We start from the raw sequence: 9,846 nt of genomic DNA, 5'->3' as shown, positions 1-9,846 counted from the left end.
GGTGAGAAGGAGACTTTTCATTGTTTTTATCCTTTTTTTCTTTTGAATTTTGAACTATGTAAATATATTACCCATTTGAATAAAAATAAGAAATAGCAGAAAGAGGATGATTTTTAGAAACGTGGAAACAACTGACAGAAGAATGGCTGAGAACGTTGAAAGGGGTTGTCTGTGGGAGAAGGACCGTGGGGTGGGGCGGTAGAGACATGAGAGACTGCTGTATTTAGATACAAGCTTTGAAAAATACTATTTTGCTTTTTAAATTAAGTGCATCTATTTATTTATATAAATAAAAAGTTTAAACAACATTAAAGTATGAGAAATGCTTTTTAGGGAGAAGCTAGTTTAATTGTACAGGTAAATTAGGTGGGTGAAAGAAAACTTGCCACAGTAAGGAATTCCTGCAGGTGTCAACTCTGAGTGAACAACTGCCAACGTCCTTAACAACACTTTTCTTTCAAAGACTTTTTGTCTAAAAAGGTACAGTATAAAGTGGATTTGTAGGTGAATAATAAAAATAAATATAACAAATCACAAAACAGAGATATGTTTTCCAGGTTTCTCTACTTTGTAGCACGTGTTTCCAAAGTATGTGACATGCATTATGCTTCTTAGAGAACCAATATTCTACAAATTTCAGAAATTTACAGAAACCACCTAATTGCATTAAATCAACTAAACAAAGTAGTCTTAAATGTAGCTACATACACTTGGGTAGCATAACAGTTATTTTCTCCATAAGTTGTCGGAAAAACTGGGTTCGTGCATGTTTTTAGAATTCTGCCTTTAAAAAAATCTTACCCTTAAGAAAGACACCCTTTCATCCTTCAACTCTGGAGAGCATGGTACACGTCTGAAGCCCTTCCTTTAATACACTTGATCCTGTGAAAACTGATCACTTGGGCACAAGTGGCCAAAGGAAGATTATCTAAGTGGCATCATGATTTCAAACTCTGTTGTCTGTAGGAGCTGCGTCACTGGGAAGAAGAGTCCTTCATATTAGCAAGGTGTCATTTTAACTGAAGATTGCAATGACAGAGACCAATGCCTGCCATCCCACTTGCTCTGCCACAGTTCAGAAACTACTGTTCTGCATTTACTCATTCACTCATTGTGATGGTTAATTGCATATGTCAACCTGATTGGGCCACAGGGTGCCCAGACATCTGGTCAAACATTACTCTAGATGTCTCTTCAACAGTGTTTTGGATGAGATTAATATTTTATTTTATTATTATTATTATTTTTGGTGAGGAAGATTATGCCTGAGCTAACACCCATTGCCAGTCTTCCTCTTTTTGCTTGAGGAAGATTCACCCTGAGCTAACCTCCATGACAATCTTCTTCTATTTTTTTTTTTTTTATATGTGGGACACCACCACAGCATGGCTTGATGAGCAATGCGTAGGTCCATGCCTAGGATCTGAACCCATGAACCCTGGGCTGCCAAAGCGGAACATGTGAACTTAGCCACTATGCCACCAGGCCAGCCTGATATTAATATTTTAATTGGTAGAGTAAGGCCAACTGCCCTCCATAAGGTGAGTGGGCCTCATCCAATCAGTTGAAGGACTGAACAGAAAAGATGGACCCTCTCCTGAGTAACAGAGAATTCACCAGCAGACTGCCTTTGCACTTCATCTGCAACACTGACCCTTCCCACCTGATGGCTTCTGAACTTGACCATCAGCTCTCCCTAGTCTCCAGCTTGCCCTCCCACCCTGCAGACTGGACTTGCCAACCTCCATAATCACGTGAGCCAATTCCTTATAATAAACATCCTATTAGTTCTTTTGTCCTAGAGAATGCTGACTAATGCACTCACTCAAGCAAATATTTATTGAACTTGTACTATATGCCAAGCAGTAAGCCAAGTGCCAGGATAAAGAGATAAAACTAACGTCCCTACCTTTGAAGATTTAGGAATTTGGCAATAACGTAGACAACAAACAGTTTCTCCTATGAGTAAGCTGGCAAAGTTGGCCCCACACAGAGAATGTGCACATGAATTTCATTTAGGAGCTTGAGGCCACATCAGGCTTATTCATGATTACAGCCTGACCAAGTTTGCCCAAGCATTTGGTTTTTCCAGTCTTGCCTTGTCTATTTTTTCCAGTGGATGGAAACTTCCAGGAAAATACTACAACTTTCCACTTCCTAATAATAAGTCAGCCGCAGAGGATAACAGTGCATTTATTTGCTGGTGGTCCATGGAGTGACCCTTACTTACACTTCTGTGTGTGTTTTACACACAGTTTACCACCTTGGAATACCGCCCAACACTCAGTCATCTAGGAAAGTTGTTGGACCTGCCTTGTGGTGGTTGGCTTGTGAGAACTAGATGACACAAAGAAAACTAAGCGTACTGCTCGTGTCTGTGAGGGTTCTTTGAGCTTGAACCACTCACTAATTAGGGAATTCTAGTGAAACCCAAACTGGGAAACAGAATATTCCAAGGGATTCTGCTGTGTGTCATATCATATGTCGAATGTACTGGAAAGATCAATGGCTTTAAAGTCAGACAGGTCTGAGTCAAACTTCTGCACCTGCTTCTTAGTAGCTGGTGACCTTGGAGAATTTATCCAACCTCTCTGAGCTTTGGTGTTCTCACCTCTAAAATGAGGACAACAATACCTTGTCACAGGATTCCTGTTAGGACTGAATGGGGTCATGGATGCACAGTGGCAAGGATGGTGCCTGCCATGTAACATACATGCTCAATAAATGGAGGTTACTTTTTAACACGGAGCGTTGGCGGATCTTTGATCCGTCTCTGTGCTTGTAGAAGCAGTAGCGGTTGGTTATAAACACTTGCTTGCAAAGGGTTCCTGAGGAAAGGAAGGATTACAGTCTCTGTTTCAAAATTTTTTATTGAGCTTTTTTTAGAACAAAGGACCCATTTTAGCTCAAAGTACAACAAAATCTTTGTTACTCAGAATAGTAGAGCATGGGCAGTGAATGGATGTGCAAAGAATCTGGCCAGTGAAGAGTTAATTCCCATTGGCCAGAGGACCATGCCTGGTCCCCTCTCCCTCCTGGGGAAACGTAAATACGAATGAAAAAACAGAAAGTGGAAGATGCTATTGTTTGTGAGGCAGAGATCCAGCCCCCAGCCCTCCCCTTCTCCCTTTAAAAGTGAAGCCTGGAAAACAATCATCTAAAAATCCTAATACTAACTCACAAGACTGATTCGTTTTCCTCTGGGGAAGCTAATAAGATCAGTGATCTTGCTGGGTTATCTCAGAAACGCTTATTCCCAGAACCTGGGCGATGGAGGAGTGTCAGATAACATAGCTTACTCTGCTCCGTGATTATGTTTAATAAAGACGAACTCAAAGGAATTGGAGAAACGGGGGAGGGAGAGAGGGGAGAAAAATATTTTGCTCAGACGGGTCATAAAAAGACTTTTCAAAACGATAGTGTGAAGATTACGACTGACTCATATTCTAAAAATTGCACCAAACAGTTCTGGAAAATTGTAAAATAGAGATGTAACAATGGAAACAAATTACTCATTGCCAAACCAAAAGCATAGTAAAGTTGTAACTTTTACTTAAAATAGCTAAAAATAAAGGGTTGTGGGGAAATGTCCAAGAAGAATAATACACTGGTGGAAATTAGGTGATCTTATATGTTGAATAAAAATCTTTGAGTACTGAATTTTCACAAAGTTCATCTGTCATAGAAGTAACTGGCAGTCACAGCTTATTAATCATTAAACTCAGAGCTACTGTTAGTTTTCCAGAAAAGTTGGAGGCCAATGGGATGCTGACCATAGATTGCAGTTAATTGACAAATCATCCTGAGAGATAGTCTACTCACAGATTTAGAGGAGCACATTGAAATTCTGTTGGACTCGTTAAAGTACTAGAGTTTGAATTACAGACACAAAAGAGAAGAAAAAAAATCCAAGCAGAGATTCCAACGGTCATATAGGAATTTGGAAAAATTCATTGAGCTTTTCATATAAATGGTACAAGAAAGCTTTCATTTCCTAAAGATTCTGCATTGTCTTGGGATTCCATAATGTCATGGGAACAAGTCAAAGTTCTTTGATATTGAAGTTGGGTGGAGTCTCATCATTTTGTCTTGCTAACAGTGCTCATCACAGGTTAATCAGTGGTGTGCCATTTACAGCGCTGGACCCTTTACGTCAATTCTCTTTATTCCTTAAAACAACGCAATGGTTGTCCACATTGACAGATGAGGAAACTGAGACTGCATGTGAAGCAAATTGCTCATGGTCACACACCTTTGGGATACAAATCCCAATCCTCTGACTCCAGAAAGAAGGCCTGTCTTCTTGCATTAACTATCAGAAATGAGTAACAAATCCACGCTCGTTCAGTCTTTTGAGCCACTGCTTAAGCTGTTTGCCTTTAGGTGACAAATACCTCCACCATCTCTGCTTACCCTTCCAGTTCTGGAATATTCCTCAAAGCCCTGGAGCCACCACAGAGGACCCAGATTATACCTACAAACATCCATGTCCCCCTTTCCAGCCATGGCATGGAACAGACTCTCTGTCACTTGTTCCAGCTTCTGATCAGTGAGTCTACTCCACCTAACACTTTCTTTGTCATCTTCTTTATCTGTTCTTTCTTCTAAACATGATAGCAAGAGCTAAATTTTTAAATTGTCCTATGCTTCCTTCTTTTTTATACTTAGTGGTAGAAACAGTAATTATTTAATAGATTTAATTTAAAATTTTCTGCATTTTTGTTGCCCATCATATATAACTATACATTAGAAGAATAATTTACTTTTTGGCTTGCCACTCTATGATGATGAGAATAATCTACTTTAAAATAAAACAAAATTTCCAATGGAATTGATGTTATTCTAAAAAAAATTATAGTTTATAATATTGCATCATGGAGCTCTACTAGTATTCTTATTAATCTCACATAACAAGAATCTTAGATCCTGCAGGACGGAGATGAAATGAACAGTCATGACTATACCACTGCATTTTCTCTAACAATATCAAATTTACCCTTAATCAATTTTTCTACCACCATCATGAAGAAGTTTGAAAAAATGGATTGGAGTTTTTCCTTCTCTCTCTGCTCCTGGACACACTTCAACAGATCTTCTGTTAGGAGTGAATTTGCCAAAAAGAGCCAACAGGAAGGTTCTAGAATCGAAAGGCAACCAGATAAACTACCTCAAGGAAAAATACAAGCAGCTTGTGTAAACCCTGGTAGACAGCCTGTTGGCCAGGATTCTCCATAGGCAACCAGTTTTACAGGCCAGAAATGGGCAGAACTTGATGTTCCAGGCGCCAGAGCAAGGCAAGTGATGTATTTAACAACCAGCCTGGGCCACGGCAGGAAGACAGACAGACGTAAAGTAAAGCTGAATCCAAAGTACACTCTGCAGGTTGGTCCCATGACTAAACGGAGACGGGAGTCGGAGGAACGTTGTGTACAGCGCATTCTTGGGCCACAGTGCCCAGGCTGTGTGGTGTCTGAAGTGAGTCAGACCTTCAAATGGGCCTCGTAGCACCCATCTTACATCCTAGTCCTTCCAAGCTGGTCCCCCGCTGGTGGCAGAGGCTGATGGGGTGGAATGTGTTCATCTAGGATTCCAGTAAAGCATCAAGCACTTTTTTCCTGCGGTCATTAGGAGAGAGGACGATTATGCCAGGGAAGAGCATCTCGGGCCCAGCCTAAGGCCTTGGCAGCTCAATATTAGGGCTGATGTGGCTTTTGCCTCTCCAAGAAACATATTTCTGGGTTTGGCAACAGAATGCAACCAAACACCTGGATCCCATTTCCTTCCCTTATCTCTGGCTGATTCTACACTCAGACTTCAAAACTCTCCTTTCCTTCTCACTGATAGGCAAATCTTTGGATCACAGGCCCTGCTTTTTTGACTTTGGAGAACCATCGGTCTGGCAAAAGGACTGAAGACAGAATGGCCATGGCTTGAGAGGTTTTTCATAGCCTATAGAGGGGAGCCTGGCACCTGTCTAATCGCCCATAGCCTCTGGGAAGTGAAAATGGGCAGCTGCTAAAGAATGCTAATTTCATTTATGCGTAGTGCCATCTTGCTTAACAAAGGTGTTTTGAACAAAACTGGCTTCTGCTCATCATGCTGAGCTAAGTGCTCATCTCCTCTGTGCTGACTCCTTGTCACCTTGCACCCACAGGTCTCTGTGTCAGCCTAGAAGACTCCCTGCGCCCCATCATTGGGAAAGGAGGGAGGTACCACCCTGGTCTTAGAACCACAGTGGGGGAAACGACCAGAGAGAGGTAGGTGTTCTGCCTTCCTGTTACTTCCCCTGCCCCCAGCCTCCAAACAAAATAACAACAGCCCTAACCCAGAGAGAGGAGGCAGGGGGAATCCAGCCCAGTCACATTTTTAGGTCCCCTGAATTTTTTCTTCTTTTGGCAAAGTTCTTATCTAGGGAAAGTGGTGTTGAATGCCTCCTCTTTGCTCAGAGACATACTATCTTCCATTGCTTGTGTAACTGAGGGAAAGCTGGAGGGAAACTGAAGAGATGTGTGAACTGGGAACTTCTGAAACCAGGTTTCAACATCAGTGCTGCTTATCCACATGCACAAGCCATGATTTTTTTTAACACCAACCCAAAAAACACAACAAGCCAGCTCGGGACAGTTCCCAGGCCTCCCGCAAAATGGATCAAGCCTCCCAATCCCCATTCACACCCATCTCCATGATCACTGACCACCGAAGGGAGCTGGAGAGCTCTGGGTGGTAGACGTGGGGGAGGGGGCAGGTATGGTTACCTCCTACTTCAGGGCCCCATGCTCACTATCCCAATCTCCAGGGGTCAGCCTCCTTAACTTGCAGTTGCAGGGTGGGAGGGAGGTTATGGAACTAGAGAATTTTCCTTCATTCAAACAATCCAGAGAGATCTACTGAGGAGCAGATACTCAGCCAAGCAGACATGGGCCTTCAGAAAGAAAGAGGCCAAGAAATATTTGTTTACGTTAAAAAGAAAGCATAAAAAAACAGAACTCAAGCTAGCAGAGGCCCTGGGAGAGCAGCTGGTCCAGCCCCTGCTCCTCGCCGCACAGAGAAGGCACAAGGCTATGGCTGAGGCGGCCTAATCTGGCCTGTGGGTCCGCTCCAGCAGGTGTGTTTTGCTTGGCAAGCACAATAAACTTTAAAATGTTTTAATTAGTTGCCAACCTTTGAAGTTCTGGCGATTTCATATTAATAAATAAAAAACTAGATTTCCAGATTCCCTGATAAAGCAGAAGATCTGGCAAAGCAGGTTGACATCCACGTGTGGATCACAGCTGCCCTGCCTCATTGACCCCATCAGCCCCGGTCCTCCTCCGGCACCGATGCTCCCTGCTGGCCGCTGCGGAGATGGGCTTTGCCATCTTAGGCATGACCAATGTTTCTCTACTCAGCGTTTCACCTGGGGGCTCTGACAAATATCCATGCCCCAGCTTAGTTAAGTCAGAATCTGTGCTTGGGGAGGGAGCCGGGCCTTAGAGGAGTTTTAAAGTCCTTGCGTGATTCTAACAAGCAGCCTGGTTTAAGTGGGGGGGGGGGGGGGGGGGGGGGGGTGGCTAGACCATGAAGAGCAGGTAGTAAATTATTCTCTTCTTGAAGCTCCTCAGTGGCTCATTTCACTCTTTCACCATTTTAGAAGTTCCTCATTATATCCTATCAAAGTCTAATTTTCTCCTACCCCATCCTTCTCAGCACCTCACACGGCCTCAGGGTTTTTTAAAGCTTCTCCTCTTTCTGCTTCACTAAGTTATTTTAGTTGCTCCATTCTGAACCCCTCCTCCAGTTACTCCACATTCTTTTTAAACTACAATGGACAAAATTAGAACCAGTACCCTAGGCATTATTTTACTAGAGTAGAATATAGAGAAGAATTCAGTAGAGATCTTTACTTCTAGTTTATCACGTCATACTTAATATCTCAGAATCATTAATTTCTTTTCACAATGCTTTTTTTACTTAGTCATCATCTGGTTTTGTTAACAAGGAACTATTTACAAAAACTGAGAAACCACACTCCAAGATGGAAAACCAAGATTTGGGCAAATTAAAGCACGGAATATCAAGCCTCATTTTCAGGTTAGAGGGGCATCAACCCTCCCCAGGGCGATAACCTGATATGCAAAATTAAAGGGGCCATATGCATGTTCCTAGTAGTTCCATAAACTAACTTATAATCAATAGGTTAGTCTGTTTTTAGGCAATTTCTGAGTTAATTTAACTGCTTTTTTGAGGGCTGTGATTTAAAATTTTTCCATTTTGTAGGCTTTTCCTTTCTTTCCTACTTGTTCCCATTAAGATAATCCTCAACTGTCAGGTTATAACAGAAAAGCTGCTTAGTGGGAGACAGAATTGGAAGACCAGCACAAATCTTAGCCTATCTCCATGAGATATTACTTTGTTATGCCCATTTTACAGATTAGGAAACCAAGGCCTGGAAAGTTTAAGCAGCTTGCCCGCAGTTGACTGTCCACGCGTCCAGGATCAGAGGAGTCCTGGCTCTGGCAGGCCCCTTGGAGAAGGTGAAGCCTTCCATGGCCATCAGCCCCTGATGCTGGATACCAGACACCACATCAGGAAACCAAGCCTCAGAGACGCGGAGTTAGGCTTCAGATCCGGCAAGAGCAGACTGCGTCTGGGTATCACACATTCCGGCCTGAACCAGAAGGACGTGGAAACGCACACAAAACGTTGACCATGACATTCAGGAACTAAGTGACGTTGTTAAACGCTCCTTGGAACACCTAGGGAAAAGCCAAGGTTCTTGAAGAAATGTATAAACCACGGAGAGACCCTTGCCAGATGCCAGCTCTGTAAAGTTGGAAATCTTGTCCAGAAATAAATATAGAAACGAAGTTGAACTTCAAGATTCCCTCTAGCAATCGATAGTAAGAAAAAACCCCACATCCCTTCACACTCATACTTTGAGGAGAAAGGAGAAGGAGGGAGTGTTGGTCTTTTCGCCTTATGTCTGGTCTCCATAAAATGTCTGCCCTGTTAGAACACAATATGTGAGGAGGGGAAGGCAGGAGCGAGCTCCGGGCCCTGAGGCTCTGAAATCCCAAACGCGCTGAGATCCCAAAGGAACCCGGTGGCGCCGCCCTCCCGGGCCGGGACCCTGGGGCGCGCGGTGCTCCGGGCCGCGCCACCGCACCGGGGTCCCTGCAGGATGGGCCGCGGTGGTCACTGCGCGGCGCACAATGGTCTTCCCGGGCGGGAAAACACTGGCCTCACCTCATTGTTTCTATCCAACCGTAAAATGCAGCTTTTCCCCTTCCTCAAAAAGGACCCGAGGGATTGGGGGCCCGAACAGGGCTGTTTACACTGGCTGCCTACCCCGGCCCGAGGTTCATTTCTTTGTGCATCCGTCCCCAATGCACAGGACCCGTTCCCACGCCATGCGCTAGAACCCGGGCGCTCCAGCCCCCTCCAGCAGGCGCCCGGGTTGTCGCCTCCTCGCCGCGCCAGCGCGCACCAGGTCCAGACGAGGCGTGGCGACGCGCGTCGCGAGGCCTCCCGCAGCCCGATCCCCGCGCGCCGGCCTCGCCTCCCGCCGCCTTTCCGTCCCGGCGACCGGCCTGGAAGCCTCGGAGACGAGCCGCCTGCCAGCGGCGTGGGGCGCAAGATACTCACGTCTCCAATTGTTTCCGCGAAGCGCGCGCACTGTCCCCGGCCACCGGTAATTAGCAAGAAGAGAAAGGAGCCGCCTTTCAGCCAAGTGATAAGCAGGCGGCCAGCTGAAAGCCCCTCATTTTCTGCAAGCTCACTCAAAATGCCCCTCGGTGTCGCCAACGCAGCTGCCAGGTTTAATAACCATGTCAGACAGCCCCTCCCCCCTAAAGAGACACAGAGATG

Source organism: Equus quagga, chromosome 3 (genome assembly GCF_021613505.1).
Source record: "Equus quagga isolate Etosha38 chromosome 3, UCLA_HA_Equagga_1.0, whole genome shotgun sequence".
In the NCBI taxonomy this organism is placed as follows: Eukaryota; Metazoa; Chordata; class Mammalia; order Perissodactyla; family Equidae; genus Equus; species Equus quagga.
This window is presented reverse-complemented; position numbering follows the sequence as displayed.